Source organism: Mobula hypostoma, chromosome 1 (genome assembly GCF_963921235.1).
Source record: "Mobula hypostoma chromosome 1, sMobHyp1.1, whole genome shotgun sequence".
In the NCBI taxonomy this organism is placed as follows: Eukaryota; Metazoa; Chordata; class Chondrichthyes; order Myliobatiformes; family Myliobatidae; genus Mobula; species Mobula hypostoma.
Window position 1 is genome coordinate 234,626,119 of NC_086097.1, and position 24,937 is coordinate 234,651,055.

The following is a 24,937-nucleotide window of genomic DNA, read 5'->3' on the forward strand; positions in this document are numbered from 1 at the left end:
TCTGTTCTCGGCACAATGACAATAAAGTTGAATCTAATCTAATCTAATTTAGAGGAGTACAAAATGGGAAGGGAATAAAATAGATAGAGAAGAAAGCCAGGGACTTCTTCCCAGCATGCAAATCACTGATAGACAGGGGCTTAACTATAAGGTGACAGGAGGAAAGTAAAGAGGGAATGTAGAGGTAAGTTCTTTAAACAGAGAGTGGTCCATGCATAGAACACTGCCAGCAGTGGTGGTAGAAGTAGGTGCATTAGCAACATTTAAGAGACTCTTAGATAAGCACATGGATAAAAGAAAATTGGAGGGATATGTAGCAGGGATTGATCTTGGAATACGTTAAAGAGCTGATTCAATATCGTGTGCTGAGTGGCCTGTAGCATGCTGTATAGTTCTATATTTGATATTTAACCAGCATTACTTGTCGGGAAATGTAGAGGAAGCTTGAAAATGCAGAGCAGTGGAGACAATTTAGCAGTGAACTTCAATAATGGACGGAAAAATAACAAGCCTTGAGGGGCTACAAAACATGAGAGAATGGATATTTAGCACAACAGGTAACGGAAGGCCAAGGGCAACAGGTTTGATGGGTGCACGAGAACTGTAGATGACTGCTGGGTTTAAATAGGTTGCAACCAATGAGATGGAAACAAGCGACAGGTGAATCCTTTTAGCTGTGTGGAGACTCGGAGGTGCTTTCCTGTGCAGGTCTAACAGGCCCCCTCTCCATGCTGGACTCGATGACACAGGACAATCCAGATGGGTCTAGTGGAACTCCTCAATGAGTGCTAGATCCAAGATCAAACTGAACCTTTTTCTCCAGGCTGTACCCTTCCCAGTTGACCAGGTACTGCACACCCTATCTATGATAACATGAATCCATCAACCAGCGAACAGAGTATACTGGACTACATTCTGCCATCCTAGTTTCGGGAGGTGCAGGCTCATATGGGTCGGGTGACAATGGGCTGGACACATGGAAGTTGGGTGTGATCCTAAGGGATGGTGGCAGATGGAGATGGTAAATGACAGGATTGATGGAATGAGTCTTTCTGAAGGGATAATGAACCAGGGTAAGAACTTGTGCAAGTCATTGTGCAGGGCCAGATCCCAGGTGGACACCCTGGGCAAAGGTGGTCTGGCTTGCTGTTGCCGGTAGGTCTCCTATCAGCAGTAGGCACAGCTGGCAGCTAGGATGGCCCTCTATGCCCTCTTCCCAGCATTCCGGCAGAGGTAAATCAGGGCCCTGCAGGTTGAGACTTGTATTGTTTAATAGGATCAAAGGGAGTTGGTCTCCATGAAGCACTTTAAAGGCTGTCTTACCCATGGCAGAGAAGGTGTGTAGATTGTGGGACAGTTCAGCCCAGAGCAGGTAATTCTTCCATGCGGAAGATTTGGAGAGATGAAACATCGCAGAAACTTCTCCACTTTCTGATTGGCTCTTTCTGACTGACCGTTGGTCTGAGGATGATAGCCAGAGGACATACTCACTGTGAAGAGTAGAGAAGGAAACAGAAAGCTCACCAGAATCAGGAGACAATTTGTAGGCCCTGTCTTGAGGGAAACCATGGAGTCAAATTACATTTTGGAGAACCAGGTCCGCCATCTCAGCAGCTGATGGACATTTGGGGAAGGAAATAAGGTAGGCTGACTTGGAGAACTAGTCCACCACTGTCTTGATCTCTATGGCCCCCACTGGAATGTGGCAAACCCATGATGAAATCCAAGGTGATGTTGGACCATGGGCATCAAGGGACTGGTACCCAGAGGGCCACTGGTTGGAAGAATTTGATTGGGCACATTGAAAGCAGGTAGCAACAAACTGACGTACTATACACCTACAATCATGGTGAGCTACCACAACCAGTGTTGTAGAAAATCTGAAATCTGTTGTACTCCTAGATGATCAGAGAGGATTGAGGAGTGGACCCACCAGAGTGTCTCAGAACGCATGGCTGCCAGCATTTATATGTGGTTGTCAGGTGGGTTGGCCAAAGCGGGCTTGTGCTGTAGCGGAGCTTGTTTACAAGATCCCAGATGATCGGGGTGAAGATCTGCAAGGATGGAATAATGGGCTGAGGGTCGATTTCTGTTTCAGCTGGGTTGAACTGTCACGACAGGCTGTCCACCTTAGTGTTATTAGAGCGGGATGGATAGAAGACGGTGAAGTTGAATTGCATAATGAAGGCAGCCCAGTGAGCCTGACGTGAATTGAGTTGGCAGGTCTGCTGAAAGCATTAAGGTTCTGGCGGTCAGGGCAGATCAGGAAGGGCTCTGTGTTCCCCATCACCCAATGTCTCCTTTTCTCAAAAGCCCATTTAATGGTGAGTAACTCCCTATCTCCTGTTCCATAATGGTGCTGTGTAGAGTGAACTTGAATGAGAAGACTGCACAAAGGTGGCATCAGGTCCTCACTGGGAGAAATAGCCTCAGCATCCGAAACAGATGCATCCACCTATACCATAAAAAGGTCTGTATCAGTTCAGATGGCGGACAAAGACTCCACTTGGAGTACTGTGTTCAATTCTAATCACCACAGTACAGGAAAGATGTGGATAGTATAGAGATAATGCAGAGATTTACAAGGATGTTGCCTAAATTAGAGAGCATACCTTATGAGAATAGGTTGAGTGAACTTGACCTTTTCTTCTTGGAGTGAGAGAGCATGAGAGGTGACCTGATAGGGGTGTATAAGATGATGAGAGGCATTGATCATGTGGATAGCCAGAGGCCTTTTTCCAGGACTGAAATGGCTAACACAAGGGGGATAGTTTTAAGGTGCTCGGAGGTAGGTACAAGGGGATGTCAGATGTAAGTTTTTCACACGGAGATTGGTGGGTGCATGGAATGCACTGCCAGCAAAGGTGGAAGAGGTGGATACAATAGGGTCTCTTAAGGTACATGGAGCTTACAAAAATAGAGGGCTATGCGGTAGAGTAATTCTTGGCAGTTTCTAGAGTAGTTTACATGGTTGGCACAACATTGTGGGCCAAAGAGCCTGTAACGTGCTGTAGATTTCTATGTTCTATGTTCTATGAGGAAGGAAGTGGTGGAGAGGTGTCTCTTGAGCTCCTGGAAAGCGTGATCTGTGACAGCAGACCAGATTAAGTGTGAGGAAATGGCGGTAGAAGTTGGAGAAGCCCAAGAAGCGCTGTAGCTATTTGAGGGAGTGTGGTCAGCACCATTCAGTGATGATGTGTACCTTCTCTGGATCCAAGCCTTGGGGTGAATGGACATAACTCAGGAAGGAAACAACTGGGCTATGGAACTGGCATTTTAAAATTTGAAATAGTTTGTTTTTGAGTATACACTGAAGGACCGAATGGATGTTCTAGATGTTGTTTTGCAGGTCCTTGGAGAAGATGAGGATGTCGTCAAGTTAGACGAACACACGCCTGTGTTACTTGGCTCAGAGGATCTTGTGAATGAAAGCTTGGGAAATGGCTGAACAGTTGGAAAGTCTGAAAGGCTTCACCAAATATTCCTACTAGCCAGTGGATGTTATGAACACTGACTCCTATTTATATCCCTTTGCAGATGAGGATCAGGTTGTACGAGCCCTGTCGCTCTAGATAATGAAGAGCTGGGCCCTGCAGAGTGTTTTCAATGTGCTATCTATCAAAAGGAGAGGGCGACATTTTTTTAATGGTGATTTTGTTGAGCCCACAGTAGTCAATGCAGAGATGAACACCCCCATTTTTCCTATTGACAAAGAAGAATCCTGCACCAGCTGAGGACTGGAATGGTCAAGTGAAGCTGTGCCGTAGAATTTCACCAATTCATGGCTTGGATTTCAGGAGGGTGAGGGAGAAGAGATAACCTCGGCGAGGGGTGGGGCCCAGGAGGAGTTTGATCGCGCAGTCTGTGAGGCTGCAAGGTGCTGGCTTCCTTCTTACTGAAAGCAGCTCAGCACTCAACCAGATAACCCAGCGAAGTGAGGGGCGTGAGTGAAGAGCCAGGGATAACCCAGGATGAGAGTAGTGTGGGGTGAGTCAATAAGGAGGAATTGAATGGATTTGCAGTGCTCTTCAATGCCCATGTGCACAGGCCGTGTGAGCGCTCTGATGACCCCTGACCCCAAAAGATGGCTGTCAATGGCCACGATGCAGAAGGGATGCAAGAATAGCTCGGTAGGTAGTCGAAGCTGCACACACAGAGTCCAACCCAGGAAGCTGCCTGCTGGGCCTGAATCCACCAGGGCCTCCTGTGTACATAGAGCCATTGGGGGGAGGAGGAGGATTGAGAGAGCAAGTTGGACTACGGTGCTGGAACGAGGGGCTGGGGTGAACTAACCAGGTAGAAAGCTTCTCATCTCTACCTGGTGGTGCCACTCTCCCGGAGGCAGTGGGCATTTGATGCGTGAGTGATCAGCTCCTCAACAATAGGTGCACAAGTTGGCTCTCCGCTACTCTTCGGCGGTTTAAGGGAGCTCTGCATGGGTTCTGGAGGGATTGCTCCTGCATCTGAACTGGTTCGGGGAATTAAATTGGGGTTCGAGCTGGAGATCTGGAAGTTCATTACATAAAACACTTGTCGATGTGAAGGACCAGAGGGATGAGGCTCCGTAAAGCCTTGATGGTAACGGGCCAGCGGCACCTTTGCATTCTAGTGACACTCCACCGCAAGGGAATGCAATTCCATGGTGTAAACCAGCATCAAGATACTGCCTCCTTTCCAATTTCTGGATGGGTGAAAACAGCAGTTAATTCCTCATATTAAATTTAGATGGTGGTTTTGTTGTCCCGGTTAGCGGCTGCCCAGGTCAGAAGACAGAGGTGGTTTCAACTTGAAGTGCAAGATGCACTGGGACAAGAAGTTGTGGCATCAGGTTGGGGATCTGTTCGGGCAGTAGATTCCAGGGTTCCGAGGGAGCAGTTTGACTGTCAGGATTGCTGTATTGAGACAGAGAGTTGGTTAGGAGTGGTGAGCAGATGGTTAATGATTTCCTTCTTCCTCTGGATGTGCATTTGTTAAAGCAGACACAACCTTTTGGTGAACAAACTCTGCTGGGTCAAACACTGTTCACCCATCCTGTCAGGAAGCTTGACCCAACCACAGAGCACCAGAGACAAGTTAGTAGTGCGTGCTCACTTTAATGATAAACTGCAAAATAACAAGTCACAAAGGACCACAAAAAAGAGAGAATGGTTGCTAAACACAACAAGGTAACTGAAGGCTAGGAGCAACTGGTAGAGGCCGGCTGGTACTTTAGGTGAACAAGAATTTTGGATGAAAGCTGGAATAAACAGGCTACAGGTGATGAGTTGGAAATGAGTGGTAGGTGACTCCGGTTAGCTGGGTGGAGACTGGGTGGTGTTTGCCCATGCAGTCCTGACATCTCTGAGACAGAGTATTAGATTATTATCACTTCCTGGAATTTGTTGTAACTAAGTCAACTTCCAAACTTCATGCATTTTAATGTAACTGTAATTCAGATTTATTTTACAAATTATAATGCACTTTGTAAAATTATTCTCAAGATTTAAATCTTTTAATCAACCTTTAATAGAAAGTGCTGTAATATCAATTTTAAAAATGTTCATCTCGTAGAGAAGAATAAGGATATTATTTGAACATAGAACATAGAACATAGAATAGTACAGCACAGTACAGGCCCTTCGGCCCACAATGTTGTGCCGACCCTCAAACCCTGCCTCCCATATAAGCTCCCACCTTAGATTCCTCCATATACCTGTCTAGTAGTCTCTTAAACTTCACTAGTGCATCTGCCTCCACCACTGACTCAGGCAGTGCATTCCACGCACCAACCACTCTCTGAGTAAAAAACCTTCCTCTAATATCCCCCTTGAACTTCCCACCCCTTACCTTAAAGCCATGTCCTCTTATATTGAGCAGTGGTGCCCTGGGGAAGACATGCTGGCTATCCACTCTATCTATTCCTCTTATTATCTTGTACACCTCTATCATGTCTCCTCTCATCCTCCTTCTCTCCAAAGAGTAAAGCCCGAGCTCCCTTAATCTCTGATCATAATGCATACTCTCTAAACCAGGCAGCATCCTGGTAAATCTCCTCTGTACCCTTTCCAATGCTTCCACATCCTTCCTATAGTGAGGTGACCAGAACTGGACACAGTACTCCAAGTGTGGCCTAACCAGAGTTTTATAGAGCTGCATCATTACATCGCGACTCTTAAACTCTATCCCTCGACTTATGAAATTCAACAATCCCAGTCTGCTTCCTGCACTGCTGTACAGAGCCTGACATCCAGCAATAGAAGTACAAGAGGCATCGTAATTTTCCATACGTACAAAATAATTCATTCCACTTTCTGTTTCCTCACACCATTTGCCCTGGTAGATTTAATTTGCAATGCACTGCTGCGGAGAGTGTGTGGAGAAAGTGTTAGTGTGCTGATTGAGCATTGCCATCTGTGTGCTCACACATTATAGACTGTTACCTCTGCGCTTGCCATGGGGAAGTATAATTCTATTTTAAGTGATGTGGTATATAATTACAAAGAAAGTATTCTAATTTTACTCAATAAATTTAATTCTTAAATCTTTTGTTCCTCTTTCCTAGATAGGAATGGCTTCCAGTTCTGTTCCTATACATTCCATATATAAGGCAACATTCCCTCTACAATTAAAAAAGATATACTGGAAATACTCAACAACACAGCCCATACACGTGGGAAGAAACAGAGCTAAATATTCAGGTTGAAGAAATTTGTCAAAACATGCTGCCTGTTACCTAGAGCAAAATTAAGAAATGTGCTTATAACTTTGTTGGAAATTTTCAAGAGAGAAAATCATCCCTTCATGTGAAAATCCAGTGTAGTGCCACACAAGTTTACTAGGAGTAGATTAAATAATCTAATTGCTATTAAGAAGAAAAGATTTTAATCTCCTGTTTACCAAATTTAACAACATTATTGGAATGTTTTCGTCTGGTATAGGAATGTGATTCCAGAAGCCACTGGAAATCCATTCCTCTGGAATTACAAGCTAAAATATTCATCCCTATCTCCACAGTTATAAACTTTCTATAAGTTATTTTTTCCTTGTCAGCCTTTTTATGATTTCTGCAAACATACAGAAGAAGGCATTCCATTGCACAATAGAACTACATGTGGGCTGAGTGAGCTCAGTTAAAAAGCCACTGAGGTTGGGTTGCCCTTAAGGCATTTGTTGGGTCTATGCTTTAAATGACTTGTTTGTAACCATTTTCTAGTTAAAGTTAAAGGTTTATAATTAAGTTATAGTATAACAAAGGGAAATCCATTGTCTATGGTATATCGCGGCATGTGATGACGTCACCTCCGGTTTCGCCACGTCTTGTGTGTAGCCTTCGGTTCGGAGAAGGTGTGAAGGCGTGTAGCATGATCATGAAGAGATCCATTTCTACCGACAAAGAAACATTATAGAAGCAACGCCGTAAGTTCATAAGAATGTATTTGAAGTGAAAATATTAACGCGGTTTCTGTTAAGGAAGTGGCGGTTAGGGTGGCGCACGTGCCGGCTTTTCAATTTCAAACGTGGGGTCAGCTCGAGCCCAATGGCAGTTTGACATGACCCTCCTCGTCTGCTACTCGGGGCGGCTGGAGACACTCGCTAAAAGAGAGCGCGCGTGGTCTCCCGAATGAAACAGGCACTGTGTATGTTTGTTTTTTTTATCAACAGTTTTCACCATGCGATGTTAATGTGGAAGAGTGAACAGTAAATGGTTAACCTTACTACAACTCTGTCTTCATTGGCTCCGGTTTAACTTGGTGTTTAGTCAGAATTTCAACACACTGCACGAGAACACTACAGGGGTCATTTTTTGAAGTAGAAGGTGTGAACTACAAAGTGAACTATTGTGTTCTCCTGACAATTCAAGGACAGCTGATGGAACTTCTTTTAAATATTCTCCCTCTTCAGCTTGAGGCTTGTTCAGAACCTGAGATGTAATAGCTGCTCTAGAATATCAGGAATTCTCTCAAGCGGCTACTGATCACACACAGAGACATTAACCGATGCATCATTAAGTCAGTTGATGTTGCAGTGCAGATGGCGAAGAAGCAGAGACAAAATGGCTGAGGGCGTGAGTGTCTTCATTCTATCACTGGCAAGTCAAAAGTACTGGTCCCCAGATCCAATTCTTTCATTCTTCCTTGTATCAAAGTGGATTCCAAACTGAGGGTGGAGATATTCAAATTAATTTTGGCCCTTTGAGCTGTGCTGCACAGCAACCTCTAATTTAACCCTAGCCTAATCACGGGACAATTTTCAATCACCAGTTAACTTACTAACCGGTATGTCTTTGGACTGTGGGAAGAAAATGGAACACTCGTCCATTCCACGGGGAGGACGTACGGACTCCTTACAGGTGACAACTGAATTGAACTCCAACGCCCCAAGCTGTAATAGCATCGAGATAATAGCTACATTATCGTGGCACCTAACTATATATTGCTCACAATATGTCCAGTCAATAAAACAGAAATGCAAATTTGTTATTGCCACAAAATAAAGTTCAGGGTAAAATTTATTATTATCAGAGTATTTACATGTCACGACATACAACCCTGATTTTCTTTTTTTCCCCTGTGGGCATTTATTTATCAATTCTATAGAACAGTAACTGTAAACAGGATCAGTGAAGAACAAACTGTGCAAATACAAGAATAAATAAATAGCAATAAATAATGAGAGCATGAAATAACAAGATAAAGAGTCATTAATGTGAGACCATTGGTTGTGGGAACACCAGAAATGGAATGAATGTAATTATCCTCTTTTGTTCAAGAGCCTGATGGTTGAGAGCTAGTAATTGTTCTTGAACTTGGTGGTATAAGTTATGAGGCACTTGTACCTTCTACCTGATGCCAGCAGCAAGAAACGAGCATGGCCTGGACGGTGATAATCTTTGCTGCTTTTCTACGGCAATGTTTCATGTAAATGTGCTCAATAGTTGGGAGGGCTTTACCCTCGATTTACTAGGTCAAATCCATTACGTTTTGTGGGATCTTTCACTCAAAGGCGGGAAAAAATTACGTTTAGTGTGAAATAAGGTTTTTGCCCAGGCAGAGTAACATGTCCAAGTAACCTGTCCACTTTGCGTGAGGAACAAAGTAGAAGTAGTACTGCAGTTGACAATACAAGGAATTCAATTGTAGGGCATTCAAACTAAGAAATTATATCCCCATTAATATTTTGTCAGTTCAATTTTCAAGACATGCTCAGAAATTGCATTAGAGAATTGCATTTGGCGCACTAAGCAAAATGTTTCAGTATGATTAGCTCTATTATGGGCTAAATTATTAAAATTCTTGACAAATGTACAAAGGCAAGTGAAATTCCCAAGATGCATCGTGAAGTTACCAGATTAATTCAAAGTGAAACCTGCAGATATCAATCTAATATTACCACTCACATGTGATTGATCTGAGTACTGCAATTCTTGGGTGGCATTTCCTCATAATCTCACTATCACTAAATTCATCATATTTCTCAGAACTCAATTCTTTTTCCTAATATTAATGTTTCTAACCTTGCAACAGAGTCGCAACCAGACATATACGCGGTTCTCTTTTAAGGAAGTGAATTAGCATTGTTTCTTGGTAGAAAATAAAGCATTTACTAAAATTGCTGTATTAAGTTAAACTCCCATTTTTGCCATTGGACTCAATAATTTGTTTAGGTTACTGCAGTCACCTCTGAAAATAACACAAAGTATTTTTTTCTTGAATGCATATTGCTTTTAAATTTAAACAACAGGAATTCTGCAGATGCTGGAAATTCAAGCAACACACATCAAAGTTGCTGGTGAACGCAGCAGGCCAGGCAGCATCTGTAGGAAGAGGTGCAGTCGACGTTTCAGGCCGAGACCCTTCGTCAGGACTAACTGAAGGAAGAGTGAGTAAGGGATTTGAAAGTTGGAGGGGGAGGGGGAGATCCAAAATGATAGGAGAAGACAGGAGTGGAGGGATGGAGCCAAGAGCTGGACAGGTGATAGGCAAAAGGGGATACAAGAGGATCACGGGACAGGAGGTCCGGGAAGAAAGACAAGGAGCCGGGGGGGGGGGTCCCAGAGGATGGGCAAGAGGTATATTCTGAGGGACAGAGGGAGAAAAAGGAGAGTGAGAGAAAGAATGTGTGCATAAAAATAAGTAACAGATGGGGTACGAGGGGGAGGTGGGGCCTTAGCGGAAGTTAGAGAAGTCGATGTTCATGCCATCAGGTTGGAGGCTACCCAGACGGAATATAAGGTGTTGTTCCTCCAACCTGAGTGTGGCTTCATCTTTACAGTAGAGGAGGCCGTGGATAGACATGTCAGAATGGGAATGGGATGTGGAATTAAAATGTGTGGCCACTGGGAGATCCTGCTTTCTCTGGCGGACAGAGCGTAGATGTTCAGCAAAGCGGTCTCCCAGTCTGCGTCGGGTCTCGCCAATATATAAAAGGCCACATTGGGAGCACCGGACGCAGTATATCACCCCAGTCAACTCACAGGTGAAGTGTTGCCTCACCTGGAAGGACTGTTTGGGGCCCTGAATGGTGGTAAGGGAGGAAGTGTAAGGGCATGTGTAGCACTTGTTCCGCTTACACGGATAAGTGCCAGGAGGGAGATCAGTGGGGAGGGATGGGGGGGACGAATGGACAAGGGAGTTGCGTAGGGAGCGATCCCTGCGGAATGCAGAGAGAAGGGGGGAGGGAAAGATGTGCTTAGTGGTGGGATCCCATCGGAGGTGGCGGAAGTTACGGAGAATAATATGTTGGACCCAGAGGCTGGTGGAGTGGTAGGTGAGGACCAGGGGAACCCTATTCCTAGTGGGGTGGTGGGAGGATGGAGTGAGAGTCAGGGGAACCCTATTCCTAGTGGGATGGTGGGAGGATGGAGTGAGAGTCAGGGGAACCCTATTCCTAGTGGGGTGGTCCTCCCACCAACCCACCAGGAATAGAGTTCCCCTGGTTCTCACCTACCACCTCACTAGCCTCCGGGTCCAACATATTATTCTCTGTAACTTCTGCCACCTCCAACGGGATCTCACCACTAAGCACATCTTTCCCTACCCCCATCTCTCTGCATTCCGCAGGGATCGTTCCCTACGCAACTCCCTTGTCCATTCGTCCCCCCCATCCCTCTTCACTGATCTCCCTCCTGGCACTTATCCATGTAAGCGGAACAAGTGCTACACATGCCCTTACACTTCCTCCCTTACCACCATTCAGGGCCCCAAATAGTCCTTCCAGGTGAGGCAACACTTCACCTGTGAGTCGACTGGGGTGATATACTGCGTCCAGTGCTCCCGATGTGGCCTTTTATATATTGGCGAGACCCGACGCAGACTGGGAGACCGCTTTGCTGAACATCTATGCTCTGTCTGCCAGAGAAAGCAGGATGTCCCAGTGGCCACACATTTTAATTCCACATCTCATTCCCATTCTGACATGTCTATCCGTGGCCTCCTCTACTGTAAAGATGAAGCCACACTCAGGTTGGAGGAACAACACCTTCTATTCCGTCTGGGTAGCCTCCAACCTGATGGCATGAACATTGACTTCTCTAACTTCCGCTAAGGCCCCACCTCCCCCTCGTACCCCATCTGTTACATTTTTATGCACACATTCTTTCTCTCACTCTCCTTTTTCTCCCTCTGTCCCTCAGAATATACCTCTTGCCCATCCTCTGGGTCCCCCCCCCGCCCTTGTCTTTCTTCCCGGACCTCCTGTCCCATGATCCTCTCATATCCCTTTTGCCAATCACCTGTCCAGCTCTTGGCTCCATCCCTCCCCCTCCTGTCTTCTCCTATCATTTTGGATCTCCCCCTCCCCCTCCCACTTTCAAATCTCTTACTCACTCTTCCTTCAGTTAGTCCTGACGAAGGGTCTCGGCCTGAAACGTCGACTGCACCTCTTCCTACAGATGCTGCCTGGCCTGCTGCGTTCACCAGCAACTTTGATGTGTGTTGCTTGCTTTTAAATTTGTTTGTTTTACCTTTCTACACATTGTGGTGCACCAGGCGACAACCCTGATGCTTCCTTAGCACTTGTCTGTTTTCTATGAGGCTGAGCTGCTAGTTTGATGCTCATCCCAGCAGAGATGGAAAGCGTGCAAGGAGCCGGCCAGATTCGAACCCAGGACCACTCGCCACTGACGCCACTACACCACCGGCCAGAAACTTTAAAACTTTGTTTCTAAAATTCTTGGACAAATAATACAATTCTGTGCTAGTACAATATTAAGGAGCTCTGCTGAAGTAAGTACCTACTGAAAATACAGATGAGGAATGGATTGGATTTCCTATATTTGTCTAATTCTTCAAATCCTCCTTGGAAATATATAACATCCTCAGTGATGCATGCTCGAACTCATAACCAATCAAATAGAGAAAGGCCTTTAACAAGATTTATTTACTCAGGATCATGAAATAACATATCATTAATGGCAGAAAAGAGCCATCAGACAACTAATCCTAGTATCAGAGCTTTCAGTTACCACACTGGATGTCTTTGAATGGAAAATCCTGCAAAAGGTAGTGCATTCAGCCCAGTACATCGTGGGTAAAGCCCTCCCTCCCAACCATTCAGCATATCTGCATGAAACAGCTGTCATTAGAAAGCAGCATCCAAAGTCAATAGTCCTTGGCTCCCCAGGCCATGCTCATTTCTCGCTGCTACCACCAGGTAGAAGGTACAAGAGCCTCAGGACTCACACCACCAGGTTCAAGAATAGTTACTAGCCCTGAAACATCAGGGTCTTTAACAAAGTGGGCGGAGTTAAGGAGTGAATGGAGTTAAGATGTCGGCAAATGACTGCCTCTTCAAACACAGTTTAAATCCCTCTCTTTAAGGTCTCCCTTTTTCTTCTCTTTTCTAGGTGGTTGTGATTCTGTCGAGGTCTTGATCTGCAGATGGTATACAAACTACATCGATGGTGGTTGAGTTTGCGTTCTTGGAGTTCATTGGCCGACCGTTTTCCAACATTCTATAGGCATGGCTTGGAAGATAGTGCCTCTAGGGTACAGCCCAGCACGGCTCTGTTGAGGACCAATCCTAGGCCGAGGCATGGTGGAAGGAAATCGGGCTTTTGCTGCAGTGGATATATGGACGGAGCTCTCTAGTTGAGCGGTCACATTCTCTCTCTCTTTCTCTTGATGGGAGGAGAGTTTGCTGCCAAGTCTCACGTCGGGAATCTCCGAATAAAAAGGCGGCTTGGCAGATTGTAACACAGAAACAGTGGCTGTCAGTCTCCCCATTCGCTGTGAAAAAACAGGTGATATGTCTCTGTCCTTGACTGTGAGAGAGAGAGGAGCCTGGGCATGTCAAACTGTTGGGTAAACGATAGTTTTTTTGCTAACTGCAGATCATTGTCTCTCTTTGAGTATTTTGCTGTTGCTGGGTAGGTGGTAGGCTCTGTCGCTCTTTTGCTGATGGCGGGGGAGGTTGATGCTGTTGCTTGTACAGGGAGGAGGCAGGGGACTTTGGGTTCTAATGTTTTTCTGTCATTCATTCATTCTTCTGGGATTGTTCTGTTTTTCATGGACATCTGCAAAGACAAGTATTTCAGGCTATATACTGTATACATTCTCCGATAATATTCGAAACCATTTGAACTGCATGCAATTGCGCATCCATTGAGATGTTCAGTAACCAATGATCTCACTTTAAGGACCCTTTATTGTGTTATCTCATATTCTTATGATTTATTGCTATTTGCTTGTATTTGCTGTTGCACAGTTTGCTGTCTTCTGTACTCTGGTTCATCTTTCAATGATCCTTTTATTGTTACTATTCTATAGATTTGAAGAGTACGTCCACTGGAAAATTAATCTCAGGATTGTATATGGTGACATATATGTACTTTGATAATAAAATTTATTTGAACATTGAACCTAGATCATAATTTTTTATCGATGGATCTCAGAAATTATTCTGTACAGATGCATGGCGACTTGATTCAAGATTCAAAGATTCAATCAAGATTCAAAAAACTTTATTGTCATTCTAACCGTACATCAGCTCTGCAGGGCAGAATGAGACAGTGTTTCCCAGGAGCAGTGCGATCATAACATAACAAACGCAACACTAAATAATAAACATAACAATAAATAGTAAAACATAACAGCCACATGTCAGTTAAAATCAAGTTATAAGTGTCCAGTGCAAGTTAAAAGTGTCCAAAGCAGAGTCAGGTAGAGCAGCTATTTAGCAGTCTGACTGCCTGTGGGAGGAAGCTGTTTAGTAGCCTTGTGGTTTTAGCTTTCATGCTCCTGTAACGTTTGCCTGATGGCAGAAGAACAAACAGTTCATGGAGAGGATGTGAGGGGTCTTTAATGATGTACCGTGTCTTCTGGAGGCATCGACTCTGAAAGAGGTCTTGGACAGAAGGTAGGGACCCCGATAACCTTCTCTGCTCCCCTAACCACCCTCTACAAGGCTTTTTAGTCGACAGCACTGCAGCTGGAGAACCAGGTTGTGATGCAAAAGGTCAGCACACTCTCAACCATGTCTCTGTAGAATGTAGTGTCTTGCACATGACAGCAAGAAACTGCAGGGAGTTGTGACATAGCTCAGCACATCACAGAAACTAGCCTCCCCTCTTTAGATTCTGTCTATATTTCTCGTTGTCTCAGGAAAGCTGCCAACATAATCAAAAACACAAGAAATTCTGCAGATGTTGGAAGTCCAAAGCAGAATACACAAAATTCTGGAGGAACTTAGCAGGTTTAGCAGCATCCTAAGTGTCTCAGCCCGAAACGTTGACTGTTCGTTGATTTCAGTGGATGCTGCCTGGCCTGCTGAGTTCCTGCAGCATAATCTGAAGCATGCCTGTGAATCTGTGGCTCTTTTTGCCAAAATGCAAGAATTGCAGGGTTTGAAACACATAAACTTCAAGATTCTGGGATCTGACAGAAAATGCTGGAAGAACTCTATCAGTCTAGTAGCATCGGTGGAAAAAGAAAACAGTGAAGATCTCTGGTTACAGACCTTAGAAAAACAGAAAACTAAAGTTAGTCCAGTAATATAGAAGGTGGGGAGAACAGTGGGTGCAATAAATAGAGTATCAGTAAAGGGGTGGGGGAGTGGAAATGATAAACAGCCCTTGTATTTGCTGTTGCACAGTTTGTTGTCTTCTGTACTCTGGTTTATCTTTCATTGTTACTATTCTATAGATTTGCTGAGTATGCCCACTAGAAAATTAATCTCAGGATTGTATATGGTGACACATATGTACTTTGATAATAAAATTTAAGCCCTTTTGTGTAATGTGTTGCTAATTTTGTGATGTCAGGGTGATTTTCTCTTGTCTGAACAACTGTAACATGTTGAGCGGTCAGAATATATAAATGAAATAAAGAAGATCTCGTTTGCACACTTCAAGAAATTCTGCTCACAGTAATGGTTCTGTTGACTTTTACAACAGCAGTTAACTGCAAAGTAATTAAACTTGGAAGCAAACTTATTGGGGCACAAGGAACAGCCAGTTTTTCCAGAATACTTTCTGGCTATGAGGTGATTACAATGCAAACAGAATGACCGTAGGCTGTGAAACGTGCAAAATTGTAGTTGAAAAGTTCCACAGAGGAAAAACTGACAAACCATGGAACAGTAGAGGACCTTTCTACAGAAATAGTTGGATTGGAATAATCAGGGTGGTTATAAAGAGAGGTTAAAGAAGACTCATTGAATTTTACTCTGTTATTCTCTATTCTCACTGCTACCATCGGGCAGGAGGTACACCAGCCTTAGGTCCTACAGCACCAGGTTCAGGAATAGTTATTACCATTCAACCATCAGGCTTTCTGAACTAGCATGGATAACTTCACTCACCTGAACTCTGAACTGATTACACAACCTATAGACTCTCTTTCAAGGACTCTGCAACTTAAGTTATCAAAATTGTTTTTTTTTTCCATCCATTTATTTATCCGTATTGGGAAATGTATAATAATCCATTTTGGTAAAGGAACAATAGTGTGGATTATTATCTAAATAGGGAGAAGGTTCAAACATCAGAGGTGCAGAGGGACTTAGGAATCCTTGTGCAAGACTCCCAGAAGGATAATTTACAGGTTGACTCTGTGGTAAAGAAGGCAAACGTAATGTTGGCATTTATTTGAAAGGGAATAGAATATAAGAGCAAAGAGATAATGCTGAGCCTTTACTAGACATTAGTCAGGCCACACTTAGAACATTGTCAACAATTTTGGGCCCTATGTCTCAGAAAGAATGTATTGTCATTGAAGAGAGTCCAGAGGAGGTTCACGAGGATGATTCCAGGAATGAAGGGGTTAACATATGAGGAGCATTTGGAAGCTTTGGGCCCGTACTCAGTGGAATTTAGAAGAATGTGGGGAGATCTTAGTGAAACCTACCCAATGTTGAAAGGACTTGAGAGGGTGGAGGTGGAGAGGATGTTTCCTATGGTGGAGGTATCCAGAACTAGAGGGCACAGCCTCAAAATTGAGGGGCGATCCTTTAGAACAGAAGTTGGGAGGAATTTTTTTAACCAGAGAGTAGTAAATCTGAGGAATGCTCTGCCACAGACTGCGGTGGCCAAGCCCATGGGTATATTTAAGGCTGAAGTTTCCTGATTGGTCGGGGCATCAAAGGAGAAGGCAGGCTGAGTGGGATTCAGGCTCAGCTATGACGGAATAGCGGAGCAGATTCGATGGCTGATTGGCCTAATTCTGTTCCTATGTCTTATGATCTTATCTACCTATCTCTGTACTTACTATTTCTTTATTGATCTATCTGTCTATTTATATATTACTTTGTATTTGCTTAGTTTGTCTTCTTTTGCACATTGGTTGTTTGTCAACCTTTGTGTGTACTTCATTGATTCTATTGTAAGATCTATCTAAGATGGAGCAGTCATGTTGTTTGGATGAAAGACGAATGTCTGCCGAAACAAATCTTCTACTCCCAGCTTAAAGAAGGCAAACGTAAAAGAGGCGGACAACAGAAGAGATTCAAAGACGTCTTAAAAACCGACATGAAGAAATGTAACATCAACATCAACAATTGGGAAACCAATGCCAAGGACAGGAAACTCTGGCAAGCCATCATCTGAGAAGGAACAGCAACTTTCGAAGCCAACAGAGGTGCAGAATTAGAAGAAAAGAGAAGAAGATGGAAAGAGAGGCAGCAACAACCAAAGACCGATCTGCCATCTGGAACTACCTGTCCTGAATGCAGAAGAACTTTCAAAGCCAAGATTGGACTCATAAGCCACTTGAGAGCCCATAAATAGATCAACAGAACAAAGACTATCATCCTCGACCTCGAGGGATAGCCACGACGATGACTATGATTGTATTTCTTTGTTCTACTGTGAATGCCTGCAAGAAAATGAATCACAGAGTAGTACTTGGTGACATATATGTATTTTGATAATAAATTTACTTTGAGTTCTGAACAAGTCTGTTAAATTGGTAGGATTTCACGTCTGTTTTGTAATTTAGTTGGCATGATAATTGAATTATCATACCAACTTCATTGCATAAATTGAATAGATTGGTTCCAAACCTTTTCTTAGCGATAGATTTTCTACTGCATATATACTTTTTCAATTTAACGTCATTTCCTTGAGAACAACATTCTGACTATTTTCTTTCACTAGATACAGTATTTGAATCTCATGCTTTATCATGTTAAAGGGTCATAGAGAAGTACAGCACCTAATCTATGCCGAAAACATTTAAACTTCCTAGTCCCATCGACCTGCACTGGGACCATACCCTCCATTTCCCTAGTATCCATTACCTACCAAACTTAAATATCTTTTTTCTTTAGAAGATCTCTTGATAAAGTTTTGTTGTTAAAAGTTTAAACTTTTCTTCTACATTTGAGTGGATGGTTGAATTAAGTACTAAAACGTTGACTTAGATTTACAATGATTTAAATCTGGTCATTAAACTATGCAAAGGACTAAGTTCAACTTTCAAAGATGTTTTATATTTGAAAAAGTCCCAAGTTTTGCTTTGTTTTAAGCTAGACATAAAATTACTTTTAAGTTCTATTTATCGTAACAGATCATTTCTAAATACAAAATCTGGTACGTTGACCTTTGAACTTCTGAGTCATGAGTAACAGAGCATAAAATCAAGTTCTTCTGCCTAAATTGTCCGTGCGGACCTCCCCGCTGGTCCCAGATGCTCGCAATCGACACATAGTCCTCCATTTTTCCCCTCTGCACACCTATCCAAATACCTCTTAAACATTGCTATTGTACCCACCGCAACCACTTCCCCTGCAATCATTCCAGGTCCTCACTATCCTCTGTGTAAGGAAGTTACCGCTCAGCACTCCGTTAAATCTTTCCCTCTTATCCTGCATCTGAGCTCTCTTGTTTTGCATTCTCCAGCACTGGGGACAAGTCTAAGATTGTACACCCATACCCTTCATGCTTTTATGAACTTCTGTGAGCTTACCCTCATCCTCCAGTGCTCCAGGGAATAAAGTTGCAATATGATCAATCTCTCCCGATAACTCAGGCCCTCAGGCAGCATTATGATCAGTCTCTTCTGCACCCTCTCTTGGTGCTGCCCTTTTCTATACAAGGTTGACCAAAACTGTAACTGTAACATAATGTCCCTGCTGCTATTCCTTGTTGTAGCGTGGACGAAATCACCGGAGAGACAGAGTCACTGGTAGATACAAAGCAGCTTCTTTATTCGACACAACAAGCAGGCATCTTACGGATGGAGATGCTTTCCGCAGAAAGTTCTGTTAGCTCAATGTGGGCTCGATATTTATATGCTAAACACAAAGGCAATCGCTACTTCAAAAGTTACAGACTATGCATAGACAAAGCTTCCTCTTGAAACTACATACAAAATACCACACCATCCTTTCCTTCCAATGCCAACATGTCTGGGTTGGTATCCACAGCCTTTAGGAATGTAAGTTAAGTCTACAATACATTTATTTGGCATTTCCCGTGCTAACATAGAAGACAATTAATATTTATAATGTATAGATAATACTGTCTTCGAAACTACAGCATCAAGTCAAATTACGGCGCCCGAGGCATCTGGTATTCACACCTGTTAGGAAGTCCATCGTGGTGGACTCAATCCACAGTCCTTTATCAAACAGTTAAAATAGAAGTCTGGTGGCCAAAGTCATTTAAGTGTAAACAAATCATCTACCCAAAAAAATTCAGTCTAACAATCCTGACGCCCTGAACGATGAAAGCCAGCATACTAACCGGCTTCTTCACGACACTGTCTAATTGCAGATTCAGCATCATGTTTAATATCTCGGGCATATGTCGTGAAATTTGTTTTATCTGATTTCAGTGAAGTGTGCACCTATACTCTCTGTTCCACAACACTCTTGAGTCCTCTGCCATTCAATCTTTAAGTCCTACCCAGCTTTAACTGTCCAGAATGGATCAATTCACATTTGGCCATCTCCCTAAATAACCAAGATCTCTTTGCAATTCATTGTAACCTGTATCAACTGATGAATTTACTAATCATACCATAGATATTCATATCTAAATTATTTTCATCAATAGCAAACAATAGGTGTCCAAGCACTGACCCTGTGATACCTCACTAGTTACAAGCCTCCAATCAGAGAACTGGTGTCACAACCACGGATTCAGCAGCGCAGCAGACTTGACAATTGCGCTCGAGCTTATATATGCGTCAGCTAATTATTATTTCATTGTGATGGTATTTAACTCCATTCATTCCATCATAGTGTTTGTCAAGACTTGAACCCAGGACACAACAACACTTCGCTACCTGCTTGCTTTTCGCCTTGCCTGAGAAATTGGACTGTTGAGTCAACTGACTCTGAAGACTAACGGTATTCATTTTGTTCTTAGTTGTTCTTCTCAGCCACAGTGTAGGCTTCATTTTCCATTTGAGAGTTTCAGTTAACAACCCTGCTTGGCCTAGCGTTTATTGTTTTCTTTTCCCTTTAACACTGTTCGCATTAAAGACTGAGAACTATCAACCTGTTTCAGTGTCTCTCACTCCACACTTGGGCTATGTCTGCTTCAGGTGACAATTGATCTTCAACCATCACCCTCTGCTTTGGATTGATATCATTCTGAATCCATCTCTCAAGCTCCCTGACTCACAGGTGACCTAACCTGTGGGTATCACTGCTTGCTGGAAACACTCAAATGGCCAAATTATAATGTGGAATCTACACTCAGTGGCCACTTTATTAGGTAGTCCTGTACACCTACTCGCTAGAGCAATCATCTAATCAGTCATGTGGCTGCAACTCAATACATAAAATCATGCAGACATGGTCAAAAGTTTCAGTTGTTGTTCAGATCAAACGTGACAATAGGGAAAAATGTGATCTTAATCTCTTTGACTACAAAAAGATTGTTGGTGCCAGACAGGGTGGTTTGAGTATTTCAGAAACTACTGATCTCCTGGGATTTTCATGCACAATAGTCTCTAGAGTTTACAGAGAATAGTGTGAAAAACGCAAACAAAAAATCCTGTGGACAAAAATGCCTTGTTAATGAGAGAGGTCAGAGGAGAATGGCCATATTAATTCCAGCTGACAGGAAGGCGACAGGAACTCAGATACAGTACCAATGTGCAGAAGAGCAGTTCTGAAAGCACAAGTCAAAGCTTGGAGTGGATAGGCTACAGCAGCAGAAGACTACAAACATACACTTTCTGTACCTAATAAAGTGGCCACTGAGTGTATTGTGCCAGCAGTGTGCGTCTCTGTGGACTTTTAAATATCGACTACAGGTTTTATGGTCTTCATCATACGTAGGAGGTAAATTTCTGCATTTGCTTTCCCATCCATCTGCAATAACCTTGACAGAAACTGTGAAAAACCTGGACAAATGGCATTAGTAATTCACCGAGATTACAGAAGTTCCGGTGTCTGAGTTTTGTGTTAAAGAACATGTCTGTGAGACACTAAAGTCAAAATGGAAAGTAAACTGTAAGTAATAAATCTGACGCCACTTACCTAATCATTACAAATGTATTCATTAATCACAGGATATCAGCACGTTCAGAAAGGGTTTCTAATTGTTTACTTAATTCAATATACAGTGAACGAACTGAAAGTGGCAAATGCATTAGATTTATCACAACAATCTTTTACTTTTATCAGTCATATCATAACTCATTTCTATTGATTATCCTTGCATAGTTCAATCCAAAATGCATAATCTTTCCTGACTTAATTTCTCTGTGCCATCTCAAGCTGGAATATACTAGTCAAATCTTTTCACTACTTCCCCTAATTTGCATTCTATCACACGAAGACATGAGATGTAAGGGAAGCTTAACCAGAGAGTGCAGTTGAGGCATAAGCCATGGCACTGTTTAAGGGAAGAACTGAAGCATTGCATTGTCAGAATGAAGTAGGATGAGGGGTGTAGGAGCAAAGTGAACTGCCACATGCAGTTAATGTTCAAAATGATGGGTGATTTATTTTTAAAAAAACTGGTGCACCCCAAGTTGGTGCTCTACCTATGATGAAATTGATTAAAAAGGCTAAATTTCACATCATTACCCTTGCACTGTTTACCAAAATTATCAAATATAATTTGGTTGATTACAATACAGAAAACTACACCAGGTTCTACCTAATAAAGTATAGTTATCTCCAACAAACGGTTTGAAAATTTCACAGTGCAGTCAAAGTTCAAAGATTTATTATTAAAGTTCATATGTGTCACTATATTCTATGCTAAGATTAATATTCTTGCACACATTCACAATAGAATAAAGAAATGTAACACAATCAAAGTTCAAAATTAATTTATCAAAGTACATATATGTCACGGTAATCGACACTTGAGATTCATTTTCTAGTCGGTATACTCAATAAATCCATAGTAGAATCGATGAAGACCGCACCAACTTGGGCATTCAACCAGTGTGCAAAAAGACAGCAAACTATGCAAACAGAAGATGAAAGATATAATAATAATAAATAAATAAGCAATTAATATCGAGAACATGAGATGAAGAGTCCTTGAAAGTGAGTCTGTTGGTTGGAAACATTTCAATGATAGGGCAAGTAAAGTTATCCTCTTTGGCTCAAGAGCCTGATGGTTGAAGGGTAGTAACTGTTCCAGAACCTGGAGGTTCAAATCTTGAGGCTCCTGCACCTTCTCAAAGATGTGAGCAGTGAGAAGTTGTGGGGGTCCTGTGTTGTCCTGTGTTGTGGGTGTTCTGTGTTGTGGGAATCCCTGACAATGGATGCTGCTTTCCTACACACCACTTTGTGTAGATGTGTTCAACAGTGAGAAGGCTTTACCAATCATGGACTGGGCCATATCCTCTACTTTTTGTAGATTTTCTGTTCAAAGTCATTGATTTTTCCATACTAGGGGGTGATGCAGCCAGTCAATATACTCTTTCATACACATCTACAGAAGTTTGTCCACATTTTAGATGTCATGCCAAATCTTTTCAAACTCCTAATGAAGTAGGGATGCTGTCGTGCTTTCTTCATAATTGCACGTACGTGCTTGTCCCAGGACAAAGCCTCCAAGTTAATAACACCGAGGCATTTAAAATTGCTGAACGTATATAGGCAGGAGGAGAAGATGGCAGCGTGACGCAGCGCACGCAGCTCTCCAGTGAAATGATACCGTATCTGTTAAATGGGGGCTGTAGACAATTCTGATTTGATGAAGACAGACGTAAGAAGCAGAGGAACATCTGGAGAAATTTCTGGAATGCCTGGTTCGCTGCTGTTGTTACTGTGCGATCGAGAATCTCTGGAGGGTAGGCCCCAAAATCCCCGGCTTTGCCTGCTGCTGGCGTCCGAGGCTGAGGTCGAAACGTTCAGATAGAGATGGTGCTCGGAACTTGGTGCAGGAGGGCTGATCAGAGCTCGAAGTTTTCGGACGACTCAGAGTCGGACTGTGGTGGGGCATGGCAGGGAGAGTTTTCTTCCTTCTTCCGTCTGCGTGAGATGTGGGACTTTCGAGAGACTTTGAACTTTTTTTACTGTGCCCATGGCCTGTTCTTCATCAAGTTATGGTATTGTTGCACTGTTGTAACTGTATGTTTTGTTAGTTTTTCAGTCTTGGTCTGTCCTGTGTTTCTGTGATATCACACCGGAGGAATATTGTATCATTTCTTAATGCATGCATTACTAAATGACAATGAAAGAGGACTGTGTGTCCTCATAATCTAAAATAAATAAATAATATCAGGAACATGAGTTGTAGAGTCCTTGAAAGTGACTCCAAAGTTTGTGGATTCAGTTCAGTGTTGAGATGAGTGAAGTCATCCCCACTGGTCCAGAAGCCTGATGGTTGAAGAGTAATAACTGCTCCTGAACCTGATGATGAAATATAATCACTTGTGGAATAAATTTATGTTGGAGAAAAAAATCTTATTTTATGTAATACAATTATCAATGAAATGGATGAATTTGTCCAGAATAACTATCCTAAATATTCTATTAGCTATGAGGAAAAGGGGGACTTGAGTGAATCACCTTCAGATCATTGATTACTTTCTTAAGATCCAAATTTAAAATTAATTAATCCAGGTGTTGAGAGACATAATATCATTCATGTTTGTGAAAATCAAGAACTCAAATGCATACTGATCAATGTTCTGGCAGGAATAGATAGGATGCTTAAGGTCAGCAATTAATCAAAAGGACTTTGATGGAAACTCATTACAAGATCCAGCTAGATGCATTACTTCTAAATTAAACCATTGTAAATAATGGTTGGATAGTCATTATTGCTCTGTGGAAAATAGGTACTGAAATATCGCTGAGCAAGAAATGCGATTTGTAAAAACACGTAACATATCAAAGTACTTTTTTGCATAAGAGTCTGAATAAAAACCAAGATACTAAGCATTATCTTAAGGGTTGCAATGAAAGCTTTTTGTGCACTGGCCTTCATAAATCAATGTCTTGAGTACAGAAGTTGGGATGTTAAGTTGAAATTATATAAGATGTTGGTGAGGCCTATTTTGGAGTATTCTGTCCAGTTTTGGTCATCTACCTACAGGAAAGATGTAAATAAGATTGAAAGAGTGCAGAGAAAATTTACAAGGATGTTGCTGGGTCTTGAGTGCCCCAGTAATGGGGAAATGTTGAATAGTTTAGGTCTTTATTCCCTAGAAAGTAGAAGACTGAGGGGAGATTTGATAGAGGTATGCAATATTATGAGGGGTATAGATAGGGTAAATGCAAGCAGGCTTTTTCCACAGAGGTTGGGTAAGACTAGAATTTTAGGTCATGGGTTAAGGGTGAAAGGTGAAATATTTAAGCAGGAACATGAGGGGGAACGTCTTCAGTCAGAGGGTGGTGAAAGCATGGAATGAGCTGCCGGCACAAGTGCTAGATACAGGATCAATTTCAACATTTAAGAGAAAATTGGATAGGAACATGGATGGGGAGGTATGGAAGACAATGAACCAAGTGCAGGTCCATTGGACTAGCCAGATTAATGGCTTGACACAGACTAGATGGGCCGAAGTGCCTGTTTCTGTGCTGAGTGATCTATAACTCTATATTGTTACCCAGCCATTAGAAAACACGATAAAAACCTTGATAACATATTGCTTCTGTTCTGATGCATAAAGACAGAGACACTGATCTTCATGGGCTAGTGGAGGTGGGAGTCAGCTATAGATGGAATTAAAGTCCAAACAATCATTTATAATAATGCTACAAGTAGTGATGAATGCTTCTCAAGGAGCATGGATTGCAGGATATTGAGGTGCATACTTGCAAATGCAAAGACTAGTTTCATCTTGAAATCGCACCATGAAAAAGATATTTGAAAGAAACCGATTAATAACAAACGTTCATTACATTAGTAGGGCCCATTGCCCTGCTGCTGTTTTGCTAAATTGCTTCAGCAAAATTACTTTCTGGATCATGCCTAAGCAGGTTTTGGTAATGCACAAAATGGCAGTGAACTTAGCTGTAATTATAGAGAACTACAGCATAACAATAGGCCTATCCGTCCATCTGGTCTATGTCGACCTGTTTTACTGCCGATGTGCCT